Source organism: Danio rerio, chromosome 5 (genome assembly GCF_049306965.1).
Source record: "Danio rerio strain Tuebingen ecotype United States chromosome 5, GRCz12tu, whole genome shotgun sequence".
Taxonomy (NCBI): Eukaryota; Metazoa; Chordata; class Actinopteri; order Cypriniformes; family Danionidae; genus Danio; species Danio rerio.
The window spans coordinates 55743506-55770153 of NC_133180.1; the positions used below are offsets into that span (position 1 = coordinate 55743506).

Here is a 26648-nt window from a genome sequence, read left to right on the forward strand (position 1 = left end):
CCACCATTGAAACTGACATTGGCATTGGAAGGAGTGAAGGTTTGGCTATACCAGCTCAGCCATGTATATCAAACCTGCAGAGCTCCTGACGAACAGGTTTGGTGGAAACAGGAAAGTTGAGGTGTTCATTGAATTCTGCAGTGAGTTGGGTAGCTGTAGTTTTGTCTTTTGGATACAATCTGGGTTAGCATCCGGACATTCCGGTCAAACATCCTCCTCTTGCATCCACAGTTACTCCTGTTGGGTGCAGTTTTTCTTCTTGATGGTCAGCTGACATTGTCTTGGATACCTTCCAAGGCTCTTGATAATCACAAAGACTTGCTATCTTGGTCACAGATGTGCCAGGGAGACGTGTACCAACAACATTTTAAGTAAAACTGTGCTATTACTCTGCTAAATAAACCTTTACACTCTGCTCTTACTAGTGTAATCTGCAATCAATGAAGACAGTTGCAGTTTCATTGTACATAATATATATATATATATATATATAAATAAATAAATATATATATATATATATATATATATATATATATATATATATATATATATATATATATATATATATATATATATATATATTTATCAGCCTTTCAGAATCATTAGTACTGGAAAATAAGATGTGAATAACCTTTAAACTTAATAAAAAGAGAACAAAGAGTGTCTATTAACAGACACTAAAAGTATAGTTATATATTATAATACATAACATTGTTTAATAGCTTTTATTAATTCATATTTTAAATGCCAAAAATATATATTTCTAACTTTTATACTTTTCCATTTTAATATTGCATTTAGTTTTGATGCAGTTTAGTTTATTATAAACTAATTGTTATATATTCATGCTGTAGCCCCCATTGGGCCCCCTGATTTTTACTAATTTTTTGTTGGGGTGCTTCAACTTTCTATATATACATTTCATTATTATCTTATATTTGTATTATTCCTAAACATCCTAATAGCTCGGCCTCCCTTTTAATTTTATTCATTGTTATCTGCCACATACAAAATAAATCTGTTGTCAGTTACAGTCAAAACAATTAAATTATCATAAAACAAACCAGCTGTACATCAGCACATAATAGCATTAAAGTTATCATAATAATCTTATTTCACATCAAGGTGACTGCAACCTGTTTTATACAATTAATATTAGCATTATTCATTCATTTATTTTCTTTTCGGCTAGTCCCTTTATTAATCTGGGGTCGCCACAGCGGAATGAACCGCCAACCTATCCAGCATATGTTTAAGCAGTGGATGCTAGCTGCAACACATTTCAGGGAAACATCGATAAACACTCATGCACACTATGGACAATTTAGCCTACATAATTCACCTGTAGCGCATGTTTTTGGACTGTGGGGGAAACCGGAGCACCCGGAGGAAACCCATGCGAACTTGGGGAGAACATGCAAACTCCACACAGAAATGCCAATTGACCCAGTAGAGGCTCGAACCACCAACCTTTCTGCTGTAAGGCGACAGCACTACCTACTGCGCCACCGCATCCCCAATATTAGCATTATCTAAAACTAAATCATATATAACTGGTTATCTACTTTTAAAGAAAAAAGAAGATTCATTCAATCAGTCAGTAATAAGTTGAATATAACAGATGTATTTGTTAAAATAAAATAAAAAATCTGATGAAGGGATGAATTAATACACCAATTTACACAATCCTATCTCAAGTACAAAAAATTTCTAGAATTAAATAAACACTGACTGTAAGAAAAGGATTTGTGTGCCATCAGCTGTGCAAAAGAGCCAGTCAAATCCTTTATTCGCTTAAATCAGACACTGTCAATAGTGCAAATAAAATGCAAGTGACTTCTCCAGAAGCTGCACAATCCATGTTATCGGCCTAAGTGTGCATTTTGGTGAAACCACAATCGTTATTCATCAGGCAAGCGCTGCTTTAAGACCTCCTCAATTAAAGAACTGTCACTTTCAATTAGAGCCCTTTCTACACGGCCTCACAGGGGAGTGAGGTGTAAACAAAGGAAAGTTTCTAAACATCAATTCTGCGCGGCGCGTTGACTGCGGCGTCCCAGAGAGAGACGCTCTTGACTGCGCTAGTGGCTGAAGAATTAGCTTCTGGAGGACAAACTGCTGGGGAAAAAAAAGGACAGACGGTGTTAATGTCTTTTTCCCCTTGGTACCAAAGCGATGTAGCCCCCGCTTGGTGCTCGGAGATGAGACACATTTAAATTTAAATAGCCACCAGCCTCCTCGGCCTCGCTTAATTGATTGAGGGTCGCCATTGGAGGAGAACAGCCACATTTGGCCCCCCAGTATCTGTGATTTAAATCTTTGACATTGGCATATTTGCAAGAGCAACATTGAATGATTTGCCTTTAGTGGTACAGCATGTGGACAGAAAATAGCAGTTTGTTTAGCGTGTACATGAACACACATGTACTTACTCTTTTAAAAGTTGTTTGTTTTTCGATGGTAAGGATGTGGAGATGAAATGATTGCCTTTTGAGGGGCACACTTTCTAAAAGACAGTTTGAGACTACATATTAAGTGTCATATTGGGAAGGAAATAGTTTGTTGTTTGGAAAATTATGTGTTTTTTAGTTTTGTCATTGTTTACTTCTGAAATAAACACAATAAAATAGTGTGGTCAGAATAAAATAATTACATTGATTCAGAAAGAAGCTTTAAAACTGATTTAACAGTAATCATATACAATTCAGCAAACACCTGATTTCATTGATCTTTAAATATATTATTAATATCTTAAAACATTACTGTAACATCCATAAAATGATTGTTGTTTGTTAGCAATAATGTTTTTTTTTTCTTATTATTTTACTAATTTACTATATATATATATATATATATATATATATATATATATATATATATATATATATATTTAAAAAGGCCTTATGGAACTCAGTGTTCATTTCTAAACACTGACATTATTAGTTGTATATATAATTCATTTAGAAGCATTGTGAGTATATAAAATAAATCTGCATGTGTGTATGCTGTAAGGTGTATACTATGTAAGGACAACGTATTGTATTTTTAAATAACTTTTGCTTCTCACATTCATTAATTTTTATTTGGCTTAGTCCCTATATTCATCAGGGGTCGCCACAGTGGAATAACCCGCCAACAAATCCAGCATATGTTTTACACAGTGGATGCTCTTCCAGCTGAAACCTACACTACGGCTAATTTAGTTTATTCAATTCACCTATAGAACATGTCTTTGGACAGTGGGGGAAACCAGAGCACCCAAGGGAGCTCATGCAAACTCCACACAGAAATGCCAACTGACTCAGCTGGGACTCAAACCAGCGACCTTCTTGCTGTGAGGTGACAGTGCAAACCACTGAGCCACCATGTCGCCTACATTTTAGCTTGCCTAAAAATAACTAGTCTTTCAGTGAAAACCATTTATCACATTCTATCAATAGTTTTGCTAAGCACGTTAACACTTGGGATTGACTTAGAGATTTCCTCATTTTAGACAAGTACAATTAAAGTAGCAGACTTTTGCAACACAATGCCAAGATCAAAAATGCAAACTCAGGATCAGAGATTAACAAAGGCTTGTGCGAAATTGCCCTTGCACAATTTTACACAATTAAAGCTAATTGAAAATGTTGATTCATGCCATTACAGTTAGTTCTGTGCACATTGCACATTTCTTTTTATATTTGTTTTAGTGCTGAGCCTTCTAAACAATTGTGCAACCTAAAAAATTGCTGGGTTGCTGTAATGTAAATTTATTGAAAATATTAACCCAACGTTGGGTTTGTCCATCTTTGGTCCAACATTGGGTTTATATTTGCAACTAAATTTGTCTTAAACTTTTTACCCCAACACCTGGATTTGTCCATATTTGACCCAACGTATAACATTTTTAGAGTGTATCTGGGTGATAAGGCCATAAAACATATCTTGCTTTATGTAAAGTATTAAAAATAAAAAACCTTTATTTGCTTTAGTTTATTCCATTCTTCCTAATGTTGTTTAATGAAAATTATAGTGACTTTTTTATTATATAATATACTGTAGTAACTCTTAGTGTAGGCCTTGCTACGGTACACATTAGGTCCAGCAAATGTAAAATCACATGCCATTTAAAAAATTTACAATTTAGGTTCAATTTACCAAAATATTGTGATTACTCATCTTATACCTGCTATGAAAATGCTCCTGTACTTGTAGTGTACCGCACTTGTAGGTTTAAACTTCTAAACAGGGCACATTCATCGTTCATCAACATAATATTTTAGCTCCTATGTGGGATCTGCAAGTGGCACAGCAGCAGGGGCCATTTTCGGAAATTTAGTAGAAACTAAAGAGGAATATCTCTGACAGCAAAATTAAATATTTTACTGCTTTACAAATGGAACTGTGGAATTTACTTTTGAAAGTAAGTTACACAGACTACGGAAAAGACAGCACAAGCTCATTACACAGTGCAAGACTGTCTGACAGTTATAAAATCTCTATAAATCTCTCTAAATCTCTATCTCTTATAAAGTCAGGAGTGCTCAATCCTGTTCCTGGAGATCTACCTTCCTGCAGATTTCAGTTGCAACCCATATCAAACACACCTGCCTGTAATTATCAAGTGGTGTTCAGGTCCTAATTAATTGGTTCAGGTGTGTTTGATATGGGTAGCAACTGAAATCTGCAGGAAGGTAGATCTCCAGGAACAGGATTAAGCACCCCTGATCTAAGTCAATGACTACTAGCGCAAAAAAAACCCACAACAGGCTAAACAAAATGAACACTTGTGGCTCTCTAGACCAGGTGTTTCCAAACTTTTCAGCCCGTGACCCTTAATATAAAAATGCCAGTGATGTGCGACCCCAAAATTCCTCTTAAGTGGTTATAAAAATGCAAAGGTTGCTCATACAACAATAGGCCTATAAACACAAGCATCTTGACAACAAAAAAAGTCTAACAACCATATCATTTTTTATAGTCATATACTAACTTAATATTAACCTCAACTAAAGAGACTAGTGAACACAATGTTTTCAGCACAGGTCTATTTTTGGTTTATTTTGGAAACCACCACCATGGTCATTCTCAATATTCAGTTGCGACCTGTATGTATTTTTTATGTATTTAATTGCCCTACAAGTATCAGAAACCTGGTTTTACCTGGTGCTATAAAATCTATCTGCTGCAGCTGACACTATTGCTGTGTTGTTAATCTAACGTAAACACACCGATCCTATGGAAAAAAATATATATATTTGAAAGGCTGATGGCTTTTCATTCGCATGCTGTTGTTTTTTACTATTAAACACGACTATTTTTATCTTCTGTGGGTTATTGCTAACATATTGTAATTCTAATAGTTTAATAAGATTGATTTGACTTTTGGAAATCACCAAGCGATCTCCTGTCATTGTCTCGTGACCCCCCAGGGGGTCCAGACCTCTACTTTGGGATCCACTGCTCTAAACTGTCATGAACAGATTCAGGCATTTTATCTGAGGCTGTGGATTAGGGGTAGTTTGTTAAAAATAACGTTTAGCTTTTTGCACTGATCAGTTGTTTTACTTTATAAAAGCTCAATGTTTCATCAGGACACACAGGTATTGATTTTGTTTTGCCTGTATGTTAATTAGACTTCTTTTGGATTTTAAGCACCACCAATGACCAAAACTGAAGATAAAAAGTCACCTCTAGAACAGTACATCTTGGATATCCTGAGTCTGAGTATAAACAATCAAAATAGACCTAGATTTGATGGTTTTGTGTTTATTGAAATAAAGTAATTCTAAAATGTTAGATTAATAAAATAGTATTACGCTACTATAAATATAAATTGTTAAGTAACTAACAAGACTGATGCTTGATGTATTCTCAGGCCTCGTCGCCATAGAGCTGCACTCTGCCCCCATTCGCTTCCTAATTGACTGTAAATAAATCATTAACTTGAAAGCGAAAACAAATCTTACAGCAACGAAAAGAAAGAGCACAAGAGAGCGAGAGAAGAACTTCCCGATTCTCAAAGGAGGCAAGTGTTAAGCACAGATCTCATTTGAAGTCGCTCTGCTATAGACGAGAGAGGCACTTAACACTGTGGCATTTATTATTGCAGGACGTGTGTTTCTTGCTCTTGTTTGAACTGGGATTCACAAAACCAGCCTAAAAGCCTGTTTCAATTTACCAGCGGGAATGTTTTGAATAAACCAGCACGCTTTCTTCTTCTGCGCTTTCATAGGGCACCTATTTGTGCAGCCCACGATAAACGAAAAAACCTTTGACTTTCTTTATGTTTTCCTTTCTCTGTTTTTTTTTTATCATCATTCAAATAAAAAATACAATTACACCGGTCCGGACTTCTTTGGTGGGATTCTAAGTGCCGCCCTCCTTTACAAGAATGACTTGAAATAATGAGGAGGCTTTCTTTCATGATTAGATGTGGGTGCACTGGCAACCTCAGCTTCCAGATAGACTCAAGAAGGCACTTAAATGAAAAGGCATCCTCTTCAGTGCTTTCTGCATTGGCCCTGCGCTGCATTGTACATTCAACCTTAATTACAGAATATAGAGAAATCCTGCAAGCAGAAAGAAAGTGGCACGAGCGTTCATTACGTCACAGCTGTGCACCTGCCGCTGAGTGTTTGTGTCGAAGCTCAAGGATCTGGTCAATGGAGCCTATCAAAACAGCAGCATTCAGCCACAGCGTCAGCGCTACATAAAGGTTATTTTTTGATCATAATGTAACAAACATCACTGTGTACTTTTGTATCAATTATTTCTTAGCTTTACTTCAATCAGTCAAGCCCGCTTCTGTATGGTTGCTTTGATGGTCTTGTAAAGCGCAACTGTGTGATTCCTCTGCATCTCTACACGTGTCTGTTAAAGGCCTGCCCTGTCTTCATGTCACCCAGTCAATTTTCTGATAAATTACTCTAACGAACTGAACACAGATCAGCCCAATTAAGCCTCTAACTACTTGACAGACTCCTTGCTGAAGTGGTGCATACCGGCAAAAGTGAGGTAGAGTGGGTGTTTATCTAAGGCGATAGTGGAGAATGGAGTCCATTTAAAAGAAAAAAGTAAAGCCGACACACCAGATTGCTGCAATCAGGAAATGGATCATCACCATTGTATGTGTACAAAAATGGCATTACTGTTGTCCAGGATGTTGTTGACCATTAAAACTGAATTATTGTTACATAAAAGTCACATTTCAAAACATTTTACCATTCCTTATTGGCCACCATTTTCAACAAAAAAATTAAAATGACAATATTATGAATATTACATCTTTTATACCACTGTTTACAGAAATGTAATTGTAAATGTACTTTTTTACCATTATTATAGGAAAATGAGATTTGAAGCAATCTGAAATCCATTTATAATATACACTCACTGGCCACTTTATTAGGTACACCTTACTAGTAGCGGGTTGGACCCTTTTTGCCTTCAGAACAGCCTTAATCCTTTGTGGCATCGATTAAACAAGGTACTGGAAGTTTTCCTCTGAGATTTTGGATCAAATTGGCATGATAGCATCACGCAGTTGCTGCAGATTTGCCGGCTACACATCCATTTCGTGAATCTCCCATTCTACTAGATCCCAAAGGTACTCTTTTGGATTGAGCTCTGGTGACTGTGGAGGCCATTTGAGTACAGGGAACTTATTGTAATTTTCTAGAAACCAGTCTGAGCTGACATGGCACGTTATCCTGCTGGAAGTAGCCATCAGAAGATCATAAAGTCATGTGATCATAAAGGGATGGACATGGTCAGTAACAATACTTGAGTAGGCTGCGGCATTGGCACGCAGCTCAATTGGTACTAATGGGCCGAAAGTGTGCCAAGAAAATATCATTACAACACCACCTGCCTGAACCGTTGATACAAGGCAGGATGGATTCATGCTTTCATGTTGTTGATAAAATTCTGACTGTACCATCCAAATGTCAGAAATCACTCAGAAGACTCATCAGACTAAGAAACATTTTTCCATTTTCTATTGTCCAATTTTGGTGATCCTGCGCAAATTGTAGCCTCAGTTTCAAATACTTAGCTGACAGGTGAGGTACCCGGTGTGGTCTTCTGCTGCTATAACCCATTCGCCTCAAGGTTGGATATGTGGTGCATTCAGAGATTAATAATTTGTGTTAACAAGCAGTTGGACAGGTGTACCTTATAAAGTGGCTGGTGAGTGTATGGTGTACTGCAATTATATAAACTGACTCCATTTATGTGGTTATTTCTGATACAATGAACAAGAAACAGTATTATTGAAGATCACGCATTATGCCAGAAATTAAATATTAGATATAAGGGAAGCAAAAGTATATCAAATTTAGTTGTAAGAAAAAAGGAGGCCATTCGCTTTAACCAAATAAAATCATTTTGCATTGTATTTTGAACAAGTAATTGATTCAGGTTAGATTCACTTAAAACTGTAACTCTCCAATTTAGTGTTTTATTTTGAACATATTTCAATCACATACAGTAGCTCAGTCAACAGGGTTTATTAAATAAAGAGAGGAGATGTTATTTTATGTGTTTATATGTTTGAAAAAATAGAAAAATAGCGTATCAATATGATTAAATTACGTTTAGACAGAGTTTTTTTCTTTGAGTGATAACTCAAAAAAGAACCAAGCATCAAAAAAAAAAAAAGAAAAAGTTAGCGGCAAGCAGAATGTTTAGAAATCAGCAGGCGGATGAACAGAAGTAGATGGCAGGTTATTTGAATACTGATATAGCCCACGGTTTCTCCTATTTCCATTAATGACATGCTCATCAAGGGCAAACAAGAGAAGCCTCCGCCGCCCCATTCCATCCACGCCTGTCACCACACGCCGATGAGACGCTTTCTCTGTGTGTGTGTGTGTGTGTGTGTGCGTCGTTCTTCTGTCTGTCTCAGGCCTGAGCTCAGCGACCTGCACAATAAAGCGTGAGGCTGCCCCTCTCTGTCACACTGGACAGCCGCTTCCGGGATGAGACAGGCTCTATTCCCTCAGCCTAAACCACCCCAAAGTATCCTCTACCTGAGGACGTTGCTATATACTGTGACACGGCCAAATTAACAGGCCGTTCATGTCACCTCTTCTGATGTCCTAGCAGGAGGCCAGGAAATCAAGCTGTCACATCAGGCCGCTGCGACTGCACATCTCTTGGTAATAGCCTGTGCCACAAACTAGACAGGCCACATTCTCCAGTTTATTCTGGGATGCTATCAGGTGTCTCATTATTGCTTCTAGCTGGTTCAAAGAGATTGTAAATTGGGCTCCTGTGGTGATGATTAGTGTGGCGTAGATTGTGCCTCTAGATATTTTCTTTTAGTCGGCAATAGAACTCATTTTAAAGGCATTTTCTTGGACAATTAGAATTTCAAATGGGCCTTCTGTCTAAATGCTGATTAAACATTTTTTGTATTGTGCATCCGATTGCTCATAATGATTTAATATAAACCACAGACTCATTACGGAGTCCCAAATGTCATCTCGGGCACCTCTGACACAAGAGAGTTTAAGGGCATGACTAAGTTAAGATCATAAAACATCTCAGAAAGCTTTCTCTTTTTTGTCTTTCGATAAAGAAGACCGAAAGGCTTGCCTGGTCATAGCTGATTCATCGCTGTCAATTTACTCTTTATGAATGCATAAAAGTTATAGTTTCAGCCAAGCCCTGAGATAATGCACATAAAACTGAAACTAACTCTGCTGTAATAGTTGTCATAAACCAGTGAGAGACTCTTTTAACTTGCTTGCCTTTTTCATGCTCATAAAAATTACATGGAGTTCTCTATTCAAGAAGTGTCAAGACACTGTGACATACTGAAGGAAACTGACTTGATGCACAAGCCCAATTTAACAAACATACTCAACCCAGGCTCATTCTGGAAATGTAGTCCCGCAGACATTCCTGGAGACTGAGAAATACGTTCCGGGAGGTACCCATTTGTGAAGTTTTTGTTTTGGCGAATCCATGAGAGGCCGCTGTGTGCGCTTTTTTGCATCTCGAACGCCTCTCGCGAGCAAATTTCACCAGATTCTCACCCTAATATAAACTTGTTCACTTTATTTTTTGGATTCTGTTTTTGTCTCACCTGATTTCTGGAACCGCTATTCCTCTGACTTGAACCCGGTCATCACCGTCGTCGCGGTCAGCTCCCCTCCGGGTCTCCACTCCGCCGAAGTACATGACGAGCTAACCAGACAAACTGGTCGCGGTGGGAAAGCCCTCCACATGGAGGTGAGCTGTCAACGCGAAGAGGAGCGGCGTCACACCACCCTGTAGCGTTCTCTTTAAAAAATGAAATGCAGCCATACGTACCTCCGGCTACGTAAAGTAAAATATGTCCCAGGAACTACATTTTTTTTTGCAGTTTTAGTTTTCGCAAATCCCCCCGACACAGTGCTCGCTTTTTCAGATCTTAAATTTCTCTCGCAAGTGCCGTTCGTGCATGCTCTTTTTACATAAATCCACCTGAGGCCGCTGTTGACTGACTGACACATCGACTAATCCGCCCACCCTCCTCCTTCCCTAAATCCAACCAATAGTGTTTTAAAAAGCATCAATTGACCCTAAACCCAACCGCAGCGTTTTGAAAAGCAATCCAGAAAAAAAATCTTGCCTGATTTTTACCACGCTTTCAAATTTTACCACATTCTCACCCTGTTATTAACTTCTGTTTTTGTCTGTTTTGCCCACTTTCTGGCATCATTCTTCACCGGACTCAAACCCAGTCATCGTGGTCAACTCTGCTCAGCATCTCAAGTCCACCGAAGTACGCATCAAGCTACTGAACAAACTGGTAACAGGGAAAAAATGTCCATATGCAGGTTATCAGTCAGCTGGTAAGCATGAAAACAAACAGTGTCATACCGCCCCTTATCATTCGTAGCTCTGGCTACATAATTCACAATCCCCAGAAACATATATACGGCTACACTTTCAGAATGAGCCTATGTTGGTTTGCCTAGTCATTAAACTCAAAATTCTCAGGCCAAGTAGTCCCATTACTAATCTTACAGTATTTGTATGCAAGTGTGTATGTGTGGCATTGTGGTTATGCATCTGCACACTAAGGTACTAAGTACTCAACAAAGATCTACACATTTATGATGTCTAGAATACTAAATTAATAAGTTAATTTCATCATATTTAATCAACAATTTTGGTGAAACATGTGACAGTGCTTGGGGATGGAGTCCTATAGCTGTTGATGTTGTGTAAGCCTCGCCATACTGATGAAGGGTTGTTGGCTGAATTTTTTTTTTTTTTAGCTTTTCAGAGCAGCTTCTCTTAGCAACTCCTTTTTCTGTGTGTGTTTGGCCTGTTTTCACAAGACTTTATCACCAGTAGGATGTCATGGTGTCAGATAATCCAAATCAGTGGCTGCAGCATCCGCTTGCAGTGCATTTGACCTCTCAGCCACCGTAAATTTTACAGTACTCTAGATTAAATCCAATTTAAAATGTTTTCTTGGCAAATACCTGAAATAAACGAAATGAAGCATTTCTAAATAAAAATGGTTAAAATTAGTGTGTTTCTAAGTATAAAAATGTTTACCTATTCACATAAAGTGTATTTCTAACAAAATATTAGTGTTGTAGTTGCAACATAAGTTCTTTCTGAAAACGTAGCCCTATATACATTCCTGAAGATTGTGAATTATGTAGCCAGAGCTACGTAATGCTGCATTTCATCTTTAAAACAAATGCTACAGGGCTGCTTACCTCCATATGGATGGCTTTTCTGCTGTTACCAATTTGTACAGTTAGCTCGACATGTACGTCAGCAAAGTGGATTTGACCGCAACAACGAAGAAATCCAGCAAAGAACAGTTCCAAAAAGCAGGTAGGACAAAAACTATAAAAAAATAAAATAAACAAGTTGATAACAGAGGCGAAGCAATGGCGCAGTAGGTAGTGCTGTCGCCTCACAGCAAGAAGGTTGCTGGTTTGAGCCTCGGCTGGGTCAGTTGCTGTTTCTGTGTGGAGTTTGTTCTCCGTGAGTTCGAGTGGGTTTCCTCCAGGTGCTCCGGTTTCCCCCACAGTCCAAAGACATGTGGTACAGGTGAATTGGGTAGGCTAAATTGTCCGTAGTGTATAAGTGTTTATGGTTGTTTCCCAGAGATGGGTTGTGGCTGAAAGGGGATCCGCTGCGTAAAAACGTGCTGGATAAGGTGGTGGTTCATTCTGCTGTGGTGACCCCGGATTAATAAAGGGACTAAGCCAAAAAAAAAAAATAATGAATGATTGAAGTTAATAACAGGGTAAAAATGTGGTAAAGTCTAAAACGTTGGTTAAAATCAGGCGTGGGCTTTTCTTTTTCTCGATTGCCTTGCGTTGGGTTGCTTCTGTATTGCACTGTGGTTGAGTTTTAGGGAAGGAGGTGAGAGTAAATCTTTGCTATTATAAAACACTATTGGTTGGGTTTAGGGAAGGGGGAGGGTGGGCTAATCAGTCAGTTGGTCAGTCAATAAAACAATCAGTCGACAGCGGCCTCTGGTGGATTTGCGAAAACAAAAGCTGCAAAAAAAAAAAAAAACGTAGCTCATGGGATGTGTTTTGCTCTTTCTAAAAATGTAAATAAGGGTACGTAAACAGAATGAGTCTGGGTAGTTTAATTTTCATGTAAAACTCTTTTTTTAAATGTATTTTTGTAACTGAGTGCCAGGCGTAACTAAAATGAAACTAAAATAAACGTAATTTTGTTTAAAACGCTAAATAAAAATGAGATATTATACTATATTAAATTGTGAATTAAATGCAAAAAGAAAAAAATCTTATTGAATGAAAATAAAGCATAAAGTTTTAAAAATCTAAGTAAAATTGAAAAGAAACCCAAATTTAGCTGCCGACACACTGCACTTTTCTCTCCACAGATTTCCATTCATTCGCACACAAATGCGTCAGACCTAAAACGCAAACTCGTGTGACAAGTTTCGCAGTTTGCTGCGTTGCAACGTTCAAGCTTGATGAACACTGACTGCGAAATCACATCACTTGACTGCATAAGACCAATCATGGATCAAAACATGACCTCCCTGGACAGAAATTTAAAATATGCACCAATCACTTGCCTTTTTAAATGTTTAATTATCTTGTTTAATCCCGCCCCTTTTCGCTGTGCCTACTACAGAATTTCGCAAGCTTAAACTCTAGTGTGTCTGCAGCTTTATACAAATAAAACCTCATTCTAAATAATAATAAATAAGATTTGACAAATACCTTCTTCAAAGTTCGAATTTTTAAGATGTGATGCTTTGACTGTTGAGTATACTGTATGTCTATTCAAAGCTCGCCTCAGTGAAGTCTCAGAAGAAATGCACACCCATAGCGCATAGCGACTGCAAACAGGGTGGTCGCGTTAACCCTGCTGAAAGCTAAAATGATGAATGGGACGCTCTTCTGTCTTGTGGACTTAACAACAGGCACGTGTGGGCAGCAGCAGCCACAGTTCAAAAGATCCTTCAAGTGCACATGAAGTGTGTCATTTGAAATTGGGCCTCGTAAATCCTCATTCAGGTGTTTTTAATTAGGGCTGTAACTCAACTCTGCAGGATAGTGGCCCTCCAGGAACAGGTTTGTTTAGTTCAGATTTTTGAAAATCTAAGTACAGGAATAGAGTATGTATGGCTTTATATATATAAATATTGAGTTAGACAATTTGAGTTTTCCTACTTCCTTTAAAATAACCTATGGAAATAATGCTTAGAACACTTACTTGAAGGTTGATATCCAATCTGTAAACTTAAGGTAGATTAAAGAATCCCAACTTCAGCAAGACGCACCATTTGACATCACTTCGCAGATGGCAGCTGGTTCTTCTTCTGCAAGATTAGCACAAATTTACCTTATGTTAAACATATACTGTAAGTAAAATTTCAAGAATGTTTCCAGCACAAAATAAGTGGGAACCCTACAGATAAAGGCTATTCCTGAGATGATGTTAGCTTTATAGTACAATATATAATGTTTTTTTTTTTTTTTTTTTTTTTTTTGTAGTCAGCTGTAATAAAGGACAAAAGGACAGCTGACATACAGGTATTCTATTCTTTTTGTTTTAACACAGATTTTATAATTAGTACAATAACATGAGGTGTTTTAAACATGACATGGTGAAAGTGTGACTGACAGGAATGCATTGATGCATGATTGACTGAAACTGCTTTTATTCCTGCTAAACTAAAGGAACTAAGAATTTCTCCGAAAGAAAAAATTAACAGTACACACTATGACAATTTGTAAAAACATCCCCTGTAGAAACATCACTATGGAAATATTTGAAACATTCACAGAAAAGTTCAAAGGAAAGCTAATCTTTTTTTATGTTTTTACTAATAGATCCTTTGCCTACAAATGTACCATGCTTTATGCAATTTCAGACCATGTAGTTAAAACAAACACCACTGTCACAAATGAAACTGTTATGTTTCAGATGCTTGAGTGTTCGCAATATCTGAGTTGAAGATCTTGTATGTGCATCCGATTGACAAGCACCATATAAATTGCACACAACTCATTCATTTCCCAGGTTCTCCTCACTTTCCTTGGTTATGGCAGGTGGTAATAAAGGTTTAATGACCAAACAACCCTGAACGCATTTTATCTGGACATGTTCGGCATTGCCTGTGAAGGATTTGGCCATTAGCCTGAATGACAAGCTTGTTTGCGTCTCCTCTCTAATTTATTGACAAAAATGTAAACTTGTACGCTACTCACTTTTAAATATCAAAAGTTGACTGAAAGGGATTTTTCTTGGCTATTCTGCTGTTGATGGTACCAGAGTAGTGTTGGACTCCAGGTAAGTATGGATGGGATTGATGGGGTGGAATGACTTCCCCGAGCACTAGGTGATGGATGAGAAGGGGACGAGGCTGACAGATGATCTAACAGGTGTTCATAACCAGTTTGTAAAAGCTTTTTATTTATGAGGGGCCACAGACAGCCCTGCTGTGGAGCAGCCGCACCAGCTGCAGTCACAGGCACCTCAGAGGCCAGATGCATCGCTCGCCACCCTCCAATTCTGTCCAGAATCCTAATTAGCCAATCATTTGCCAGGAGGGGTCACATGGGTGGCAGATGAAGAGGAGGGAGGGGTGGATGGCTGGAGCGGTGGCATGCTGTCTGTTAATAATCAAAGGCGTGCAGTGGTGCCTATGGCAGATTGCAGCCCCATGACACAAAGAACTAATGCCATTGGGTCTGCGGCATATTGTCTCCATATGAATACTAAAAAGAAACAAATCCACCAGAAACACAAAGATAACTGGATTCCATTATACAAGTGCATATTATTCCTACTTCAGATATTACTTTTAATTCAAACCCAGGCTCATTCTGATCATTCTGATCATCGGCATTCTGATTATGTAGCCCTATATACATTTCTGTGTTCGCTTATTCAGATCTCAAATTTCTCTCGAGAGTGATATTTGCGCCTGCTGTTCTCACGTAAATGACCAGAGGCCGCTGTTGACTGACTGGATACTGACTGACTGATCGACTAACCTATCCCCCTTCCATAAACCCATACAATACTGTTTTAAAGAGCACCAATTGACCACCGTTGTCGCGGTCAACATTTTTGTCAAGCTACCAGACAAACTGGTAACACTGAGAAAAGGAATGGTGTCATGCCACCCAATGGCGTTCGATTTAAAGATGAAATGCAGCCGTATGTAGCTATGGCTACATAATTCTTGATCTCTAGAAATGTATACGGCTACATTTTCAGAATAAAATGATGATGTTGTTGTGTAATTCATATTATTTAATCTGTTTTTTGAATTACTAGTGTTGAGCAGTAACACTTAACTCGTAATGCTTTACAGTAGTAACATTACTGGTTCTCAACTGGTGTTGTAACTAATTACTAAAAGATTTCAGCAATAAATATACAGTTACTCTCCAAAGCTTTTGATGTTACTTTGTTGCCCCAATCCCTACCGATTTTAAAAATCCAACCATTTAAAAACTCCTACACTGTTAAACAATGGCTGCATCCGAAACCACCTACTACCCAGTACGTACTGCATTTGAATTTAACTGTACTATTCCGCTGTTAAGAAAGTATGTTCTATATAGTATTAATGTGAGCAGTATGAATGGAACTCGAATGTACTATATCCGCCATTTTGTCATAATCATGTGACCCGTGTCAGTTACGTCGCTCCACTCCCATTCATCAATTCTCTTTCGGGGTATCATGGGATAGCATAGCATGCATTGGATGCACACTTCAGAGTCTCGCTGGAAGTAGTAAGTCACCCGGGTACTTCTCGTTACTGTTTTTCAAACTATATGAAATCGGACATACTACTCTGCTGCCATACTGTTTTTAGCATGCTATATAGTATGGAACTATGCGATTTTTGGTCTCTGCTCAACTTTTGAAGGTTAAAATTTTTACTATATAAACTGATTGTATTGATATTTCAGTCGTTTGAAACAATTTCAAACAATTATTTAAACAATAATTTGATGGGGTGTACCAAAGGGGAACAGGTAGCTAAGGACAACAGGGCAAAAATGATTTTGAGGCGGAGGAGGTGAAAAAGGGCCGTCAGCTTGCGCTTATGTCTGTTTACTTTTCGGAGACCCAGCCATCGCGCTTTAATCCTCATCAGTCACGGAGAATGATGATGCTTGTGGTGGGCACATAGTTATGATGACTGCGCCGGCGTGATCTTCTTGCAGTCAAGCAATGCAAAAATGCTTTAAAGTGTAGTGTACGCATTACATCCTCACATTTGACAAGCTCTGAGCAAGCGGGCGTAGCCGCCGTAAACTATTAATTTTCAAAACAGCCTCACTGCAGCCAATTACCAGCGTTTGATCCGGGCACGTTGAATAGATTATACCCTTGGGTATCGAAATTTGGTACTGAACGAAAATGATTTTTTCAATACTCGATAGTATCGAGACGATTCGGTCGGAGCTTAACAAGTATCGAATTCGATACCCAGCCCTACTAAGGGTGGCAGAAGATCGGACAGAGTTTACAGTGTTTGCGCATCCCAATTTTTTTTCTTGATTTTCCAGTGTTTTTTGTTGTTTCTGAATCACTTTGCTGCAGTTGCTCTGCTCTGTTTGGAGCAGAAAAGCTAGTCCTTTGAGGAACATTTGGACTTCATCCATCAGACAACCTTTCCAGATAACTGCCTGAGCCCTAACCTGCTTGCTAGACTGGACACCACCAGTTTACTGCAGTTGTCCAGTGAGGGTCCTTAAGGAAGCTTCTCAGACTCTGTTGAGTGGGTACCCCACTTGTGACCTAGAGGTCAGCCAGTCCTACTGGCCAGAATTCCCTGCAGATGGAGAACCATTTACTGTGAATAACCCATGGGGAGCAACAGAGTGGCTAGTCACTGCAGAAGAGAAGCTCAGAGAACCATTTGACCAGTTGCATAAGCTGTCAACAACACTTGTTGAGCCAGTTTTAGTGGGGTACCTCCACTCCATCTATTTCATGAAAAGGGAACTATATACTGCCATGGAGAGTGTTATGGACGATATTCAAATAAGCTGGTTCTAGCTAGTATGAGGTCTTCTTCGTTCCCACTGTATCCAGACAGCAATGACTCTCCAATGCCCCAACTTTTTTCTATATAGTATTGACTCTGCAGTGCACCTGTTTCCAGACTCCAGAAAGTGACTCTTCAGTGATCCCACAATTTCTAGATAGCAATAAATTTCATTCACCCCTGCTGTTTCCAAACAGTGATGCTCCATCCATCTGGCTTCACCTCGGTTTTTTGTCAATCTGGGTTTACCATAATCTTCTAGATCAGGGATGGGAAACTTAGTCTTGGAGGGTCAGTGTCTTTGCAGAGTTTTGCTGTAACACTAATCAAACACTCCCTAACACTTGGATGTTCTGCGTCATCTGTTTTTATATCCTTTACAATCCTTCATTCTAAGGGGCCTATTGAAGTGGCAAGTTTTAAACACTTCAGATTGGAACAACACTTCAATATTGTGGCCATGGTTGTTTACACTCCAAAGTGCTGTTTGGGGGCAATATAACCCATTTGTAATGCACCGTCTGTCTCCTAAGTCTCCACTGTTAATGGCTTCATATCTAACAGTCAGCCCCCTGGAGTAGGACACTTTTTCTCAATGGCTCCTCCCTCTGTCAAATACACCATTGGCCATCTTCCTGGCTGCATCCTGAGTCTCCATCAGTCTATCTATTTGGTTATAGCTGGATCTACAAGCTTCCAATTCAAGCTACAGATGGGACACTGTTTTGTTAAATAATACTCTTGTAAAACAAATGTAATTTAATATAACATTTATCTGCCTGGTCTTTCTAGTAGAACCTTTGTTCCATCATTCCTGACACTGTTATTGTTAAGGAGTTTCACCTGATTTGTTATCATGTCTATGCATCCAACCATCTTTATTTCTCTCTATGTTTTTATTTATTACTTTCTATAATAGTGACATTTTGAAAAGTGTACAGCTATGATTCTACACAAGGATTCAGCTTTAATCATATCCGATTCTTGTGTTTTAATGTCAGAGGAACACAATATTAGCAGCTAAAAACAACAGGTAAATATAAAAAAGGACTCACTTCAACCATAAACAGTCATTTAAAACTCATCAGAAACTCATGAGAGTAATTAAAAAGATTAAAAAGGAGCTCCCAGAGCTGTGCTGCAGGTTTGTGTGAGGATATTCATGAAACTCTAATTCACATCACAGGAAAATGGATGAGTGCGCGGGCCGTGGTGACGTGTTTGTTCTATAAAGCATAGCCTGGAGGTGCGGGAGCGCAGGAGAGAGGGTGTCATGGCTGTGATGAATGGCCGGCTGGTAACATCTTCACTCTTGACCTCTGGCACGTTTGAATAAGCAGTGCATTAAAATGGAGATTTCTGGACTGCTTCTGTTTCTCCAGTAGAAATATCCATGTTCAGATTACATGGTGGAGAATCTCTATACAGAGATATTTTTATCATGTGTACACAGCTGATTATGAGAAAAAAAAAGTCCTTGGAATACTTGCATGCTTAAAAAAACATTTTGTACAAAGTGGTATTTTTACAAAAAAAAAACAGAAAAACAGACTGCATTATATATAAATATATATATATATATATATATATATATATATATATATATATATATATATATATATATATATATATATATATATATATATATATATATATATTAGGGATGCCACAGTTCTCAATATAATATTGAACTGTACGGTATGACCTCCACGGTGCAATACGCGCTTGTGAATTGTGGTTTTGCTCTTAAATAATTTATGTGCGTTTTATATCTCTCCGAACTGACTGTGTGTGACTTTAAGTCCATGAGCTGAGATGAGGAAACTCCTCCCCGCGAGTAAATATCTAATCACTATGCTCTAAAGTTAGGGGGCGCTTGACCATCAGTACTCATTTTAACATGGCGAGCGGCGGTGAAGTGAGGCTAAGGCAAAAGTACAAGGAAGCACCAGCGAAGTGAGGTAACAGTACGAGAAAGCGCCGGCGTCTTTCAAATCTGCGGTGTGAGGACATTTTCGGCTTTGCCAGTACGTATAATGCCAATAAAATTTAAAAAATGGTGAACAAAAAATAAATGACTGCAAATCTGCAGCGCCATCACCCAGCAATATCACTGTCTAAAGGCAGTAATAACAGAGTAGGTAATAAAGTCCTCCAAATAGCAGTAATCCCTCACAGAACCTTTAAGCAAACATACGCAACTGGTTCCAAGACACACATAAAATAACAAAGACAGTGCGAGTGTTAATTGCTAAAGATTTGCAGCTGTTTTTTGGTGATTGGAGATATGGTCTTTTTAAAGCACCTGATCCGCGTTACAGACTACAGTCTCATATTTTTTCAGCACAGAGATAATTAAGATGGTTTATTTATGTTTACTTAAGTACAAATATGTTTATTTGAAATGGCCAATTTATCTTTATTAACTTCACATGTATGTTTTTTTCAAAATGTAGGATTTTATGTGTTCCCCAGTTTGTACATAGGCTACCAGTAGCTTTGAGATTTTAGTGTTAATTTTTTTTATACAATACACTATAGGAACTAGTGTACTTTTCTTTGCTTTTAAGTAAAACAAAATGAGTATTGCAATAAATCGTTCTTATTTTTTTCTGTCAAGCCATGAGAACCAAAAACCGTGTTGAAATGTATGTATTGAACCGTGGGCTTTGTTGCATCCCTAATATATATATATATATATATATATATATATATATATATATATATATATATATATATATATATATATATATATATATATATATATATATTATATATATATATATATATATTATATTATATATTTCATATATATATATATATATATATATATATATATATATATATATATATATATATATATATATATATATATATATGTATGTATGTATGTATATATTTATATATATATATATATATATATATATATATATATATATATATATATATATATAATGCAGTCTCTCAGATTTATGAAACGTGAACAGGCAAAAGTGTTTTTTTTGTTTTTTTTTGTTTAAGGCTTTTAGTGAACCGCTACACTAAAGAAGTGCACAGGTGAAGACAGATATAAGCACGTTTAAACTAAATGCAGTGTTTGCACACAAAGAATCTAAACGTTGTTGAATATAAAGTGAAATTTGCACTAAAAATTACTTGATCATGCCAGCGCTCACAGTCACTGACAAAGACAAATCAGCTCATTCACGAGGAGAACTGGCAATCAGCCAGGTTCATAAAGGTCAGTAAGTAAAGTTTTTAATATAATAAATGCACAGTGACTTCTGCATCTGACAGAATATATATATTCTTTTATAAGCCTTAAAGAAAATGAATGAATGAATGAATGAATAAAGGTGTGCAATTGTTTGAGAATTAAATGATGACGGCATATTTGGTTAAACTATGCTTTTAAATAAACACGGCCACCTCAATAAACGTCATATAATCTCAATATAAACAATTAGGTAATCCTTTAGCAAATCGGATAAGCAGCTGGATTACTACAACTACAAACCTATAATAGGATTTGCTCAAATCACACAAAATAAAGCAAAACACACACACACTAATATTAAGGAGGGATTCCAAAACATTGCAAATCCCATAATTAGCAGCTATTAAAGCGAGTGTGAAAAAACCCCAGCCAGTCTATTATAGCGGCTGCCTAAAAAGCCATTTAGGACGGACCACCACCCACTTGTCAATCGGCCCTATTCATCCAAATCCCAGAGGGTCGGAGCACGACTCAGCCGGGGCCCGTGAGGAAGATGGAGTGCTGCTGCAGCCGCCCCCATGCTGTCCTTCAGCGGGACAGCTCGAGTCTACAGCATGGTGTTTCTCAGCAACACCACATGGGGGGTGAATGAAGCCACATGGGTCTATTGAAGCCACTAACAAGTGCCAAGCGGGGCCTCGACCCACAAAACCCCTCTCCAATGTCTTGGTTGTCCCCGCTGCCCTGGGAAAGCCACGTGTCTGAATTGGAGCCATCTGCCTCAATTTGCCTAACATATTTGGCCACAATGGCTGACCAGTTATCCCTTACAAAAGGAGTGACAATGGGCCATCTTCAAACAGCAGAGGAGCCTGTACACGCAGTGGGCTCTTATTCACCCACACAGACCAACTGGACAGTGTCTCATGTCTGAGGATCCGAACACACACATCCTGTCACCAACATCTCGAGAGACCTGGATAATTACCATCAACAGAAGAAAGGGAGTTTATCACTAGATACTTAAAATCCCTTTGTCCCTCAGGCTAAATCGGGATTAAATGAGTAATATGCTCCAGGGCCTCTTCCTCTTGCGACACAGCTTTTTTTTTTTTTAACCCGCGCCATGTCAGAAGCGGCTGTTAGAAAAAAGTATGTGCCATGTTTGAATAATGGCATCCCCATTATCTGTTATCTAATAAAGAAGATCATTTGTAATAAGAGTTATAGTTTATCATTAATAAAACTAAAATTAAAACCATACATATATATACAGTTGAAGTCAGAATTATTAGCCCCCATTGGATTTTTTTTTTCTTTTTTAAATATTTCCCAAATTATTTTTAACAGAGCAAGGAAATTTTTACAGTATGTCAGATTTTTTTCTTCTTCTGGAGAAACTCTTATTTGTTTTATTTTGGCAAGAATAAAAGCAGATTAAATATTTTTATGAACCATTTTAAGGACAAAATTATTAGCCCGTTTAGGGTTATTTATTTTCGATTGTCACAGAACAAACTATCGTTATACAATAACTTGCCTAATTACCCTAACCTGCCCACCTAATTAACCTAGTTAAGTCTTTAAATGACACTTTAAGCTGTACAGAAATGTCTTGAAAAATATCTAGTCAAATATTATTTACTGTCATCATGGAAAAATATAAAATAAATCAGTCATTAGAAATGGGTTATTAAAACTATTATGTTTAGAAATGTGTTGAAAAAATATGTTCTCCATTAAACAGAAATTGAGTAAAGAAATAAACAGGGGAGCTAATAAAATTAATCATAATAACTTTTATTTATAGCGCCTTTCCAGAGCTCAAGTACACTTTACAAAGAATGCAACAAAAAGAGATGGTACAGGCAGATAAAAGATACACAAACATACAGGAAGTCATAATTCAAGGGGGCTAATAATTATGACTTCAACTGTATATTAAAAAAACTAATTGAATAAATTAATGAAAAATAAATTGAAAGACATGTACACACAGACACGCACACACACTTATTGTCACAAATTATTGGAATACTTCTGCAATATTTCAGTTAAAAGGCAAAAGGTTTTGTCAACCTGTTTGGTCACATTTTATTTTGATGGTCCGTTTGTTGAATTCAGTTATTATTTTATCTAAACTGCAGCTAATTCTCATTAGATTATAAGTAGACTGTTAGGTTGGGGTTAGGGTTAGTGTAGGTTGACATGTACTTGCAAAGTGTCATATAGTCAGTTAAATGTCTGTTGAAAGACTTCATCAAAATGAAGTGTTACCACATGTTTTTTTTTATTTCATACATTTTTTTATCTCCAGTTTCAATTGTTTTATTTCAATAAAGGGTTATATTTTTGTCAATTTAATTTTAAATGAAAGATAAAAAGGATAAACAAAGCAGGTTTATGATTAAAGCCTTTTTTTGCCCATACTTACCAGTTGTGGCAATAATATTAAGCATGCCTGTATTACACTTTTAAATAACTTTTTTATTTTAACAACTTGCAGACAATATTATACCTTATGTTATTTAGTCTAATGTAAAACAAAAGAAAATGTTTAGAATGTTTTTTCTTAGAATAACAAAAACACAAATAAATGGTTAAAACATTATTCATTCATTCATACATTTTCTTTTGACTTAGTCCCTTATACTGTATATCAGGGGTCGCCACAGCAGAATGAACCGCCAACTATTCCAGCATATGTTTTACACAGCGGATGCCCTTCCAGCCGCAACCCAGTACTGGGAAACACAGGTACAACAGTCATTTATGCTCAGCTCACACTCATACACTATGGCTAACCTAGTTAACCCAATCCCCATATAGCAAATGTGTTTGGACTTTGGGGGAAACTGAAGCACCTGGAGGAAACCCATGCACGCCAACATGAAGAGAACACGCAAACTCCACACAGAAATTCCAACTGACCCAGCCGGGACTCGAACTAGTGACCTTCTTGCTGTAAGACGACAGTTCTAACCACTGAGCCTTGTCACCCCCATTAAAACATTAATAACCCTGAAAATTAATAACACATAAAACTACAATAGCTGATACTTAAGCACTGCTCATAATAATGAAACACTACATAATAAAGCACTACAAAAATAAAAACACTGTTTATAATAATGAATTTTAAAAATATGATGAAAACACATAATGGTAGACTTAAAAAAATCTAAGCTTTAAGTAAATAAATCATGTCCTCCCTGTGTTGCCGTGGGTTTCCTTTGAGTGCTCCGGTTTCCCCCACAATCCTAACACAAACCCTGCACTATAGGTGAATTGAATAAACTAAATTGGCCATAGTGTATGACTATGTGTGATTGAGTGTGTATGGGGGTTTCCTAGTACTGGGTTGCAGCAGAAAGACAATCTGCTAAAACTTATGCTGGAATACTTGGTGGTTCATTCCACTGTGGTGACCTCTGAAATAGAGACTAAGCCAAAAGAAAATGATTGAATGAATGTTGTATCCTGTATAGTGCTTTTACATCCAGATTTCACATTTAATGGAACGTGTTCTTGTAAAAATAGCTTTAAATTAATTCCTACAGCAGTTATGAAAATCCAATTTCTTCAACTTGAAGATTTTTCAGTATAATTACACAGACCTGATATGCACCGCCTTAGCTCATCAGACATCGCCTCACATCGAGTAATGGCAATTGCTGTATTGTAACAAAAAAGCTCATAACTCAGCAGGTTAATCCTCTCAGCATTCAGCCTGAGACTTCATGGTGACCAGCAGCTGAGAGGAGAGAGTCATTCAGGCTTGCTCTCTTTTGACATGGAGTCCTCAATTAAAGTCTGCTGAAGCAGACACAATCCTATTAGGGAGCATGGAGTGAGAAAAGAGGGCTGGCCCCTCCATTTGTGCTGCCAGAATAATTATCACGCAGTTGGTAAATTGTATGGAGGCCCCACACAGATAGTACTAAATAGGCTGGAGAAAAATGATGTGGCTCTACCGAAACAAAACAGCAGGATCACAAAATACACTGAAGATGAGTTTCTGAAGATACAACACAAAGACAAAACATGAATGACTCAAGTGAGAAAAATTAGGGAAAATGTCATTTTAAAGACATTTTAAAGATAATTCAGTTAACTCTAAACCACAATGCAATGCGGTGCCTAATTCAAATTAAAGATAAGATGCTTGTTTTAACTCTTGCGCACTGTTCAAATTGACTCCCCTTTTATGTTAGAGATGAAAAATCCACTGAATTAAACTGCTGTAAAAATGTATCAGATAAATATTTGTTTTCAATTTATTTGCATAAATCTGTTAATCAACATCAGTCCTGACCAAAACTACTAAATTGGTTAGAAAATTATAGGATTGATGTCACTAATTTGGTGAAAAAAAAACAGACACACAAAATGGCGTATTTTCGATAAAAAGTCATTGTGGACTGGATTTTTGTTACCTTTTATCACAGTCTTGGACATGTGAACGATTAGTAACAGCTTTGGCTTTGATGCAATATACGATTTTAATTTTTTCTCCCTAATTTACTGGTGGTGGCTGTTTTTGCCCCCATTGACTTCCATCATAACCACATCTGATGGCGCATAAATACACAATCTTTATTTATTCTGTTCTGAGAGCTGAGATGCATACTTTGATTTTCTCAAACACAATAAGGTAAGTGTGCAAAGGTCACTCTCACAAAAGACAACATACACACACACTTTAATTTACTGTTATTCTCTATATAAAATCCAGAAACTATGGATTTTGCACAAGTCTATCTAGGGTTAATGGCACCAACTGATGATCAACAGTAAAAATGACAAATTTTACCTCTTCCTAACAGGGAAAACCACTAACAATCTGAAATGCATGATTATATGGTGACATGGCTTTGCAATAAAAAAAATGTGGTTTTAATGAAAGTCAATGGGGAAAAACAGCCATCAACAGTAAATTAGAGAGAAAAAATGAAAATCTATAAAAATGCATCAAATGCAATGTTGTTTCACATGTCCAAGCATTGAATAAAAGGTAAGAAATCCAGTCAACAATTACATATAATACTGAAAATATGTTATTTTTTGTGTTTTTTTTTTTACTAAATCAATGACGTAATTTATGAATTTGGCAATTAAAGAGTTAAAATCCTGTAATTTTCCAAGCAAGTTTTGATCAGGACTGAGGTTGATTAACAGCTTTATGCAAAAAAATAAATAAATAAATAAATAAATAAATAAATCTGATGCATTTTTACAGCACTTTATTCCGTGGATGTTTTCATCCCAAACAACTAAAGATTTGCCTAGAGTGTTTTTTTTTTTTTTTTTTTTTTTTTAATTCAAAGCATTTTCACATAAAATGTCAAAATAAGATTTGTCACCAAAAATGATTCTGCTAGCTGAAACACAAAAAAGTTATGGCCAAATTAAGACGCAAAACTACACGAGTGGATGAAAACATCCCAAACAATACATAAGGTACACAAACTCCAAATTTCAAGGATACGTATAGCCATATATTTATGTTTTCATGTTTTATTTCTTTTAAAATAAACACAAACATTGTTGCCACTTGTTTTAAAAATAATTTAAAAAGTAAAGAAAGATCATTGGAGTATATTTTGTAGGAAAATATTACATGAAGTTTTTAATTAAAAACCATGTTTTTCTTATAATAATTTGTGGAATTATAAGTCAAAAATGTGACATTTTAAATGGAAAGAAATAGTTTAAAGGTAAATTCTATGTCATCTGTTTCCAGTATAGTGCTAATTTCAGTGTGCTTTTATTAAAACACTGTCAATTAATTTAAATGTTTTGGACACAATTACATACCTTTAGCAAATTCAATTCTAATATTAATTCACCAAAAAAAAAAAAAAATAAATGCACAATTTAAATACAATTTATTTTCTTTTATTAAAGAAAATACTTTCTGAAGTTTAG

The 26648-nt window shown here is 36.9% G+C and overlaps 1 protein-coding gene across 4 annotated transcripts in view; it reads right to left on the reverse strand.

Annotated features, from left to right (window-relative positions):
- The window catches only part of otpb (orthopedia homeobox b), a 116608-nt gene that overhangs the window by 37347 nt on the left and 52613 nt on the right, over window positions 1-26648 (reverse strand). For all 4 annotated transcript variants that reach the window (XM_073949777.1, XM_073949778.1, XM_073949779.1 and 1 more), the window contains one exon: window positions 13702-13807. The gene's annotated coding sequence lies outside the window, so the exon portion shown is untranslated. The remainder of the gene's footprint in view (window positions 1-13701; window positions 13808-26648) is intronic.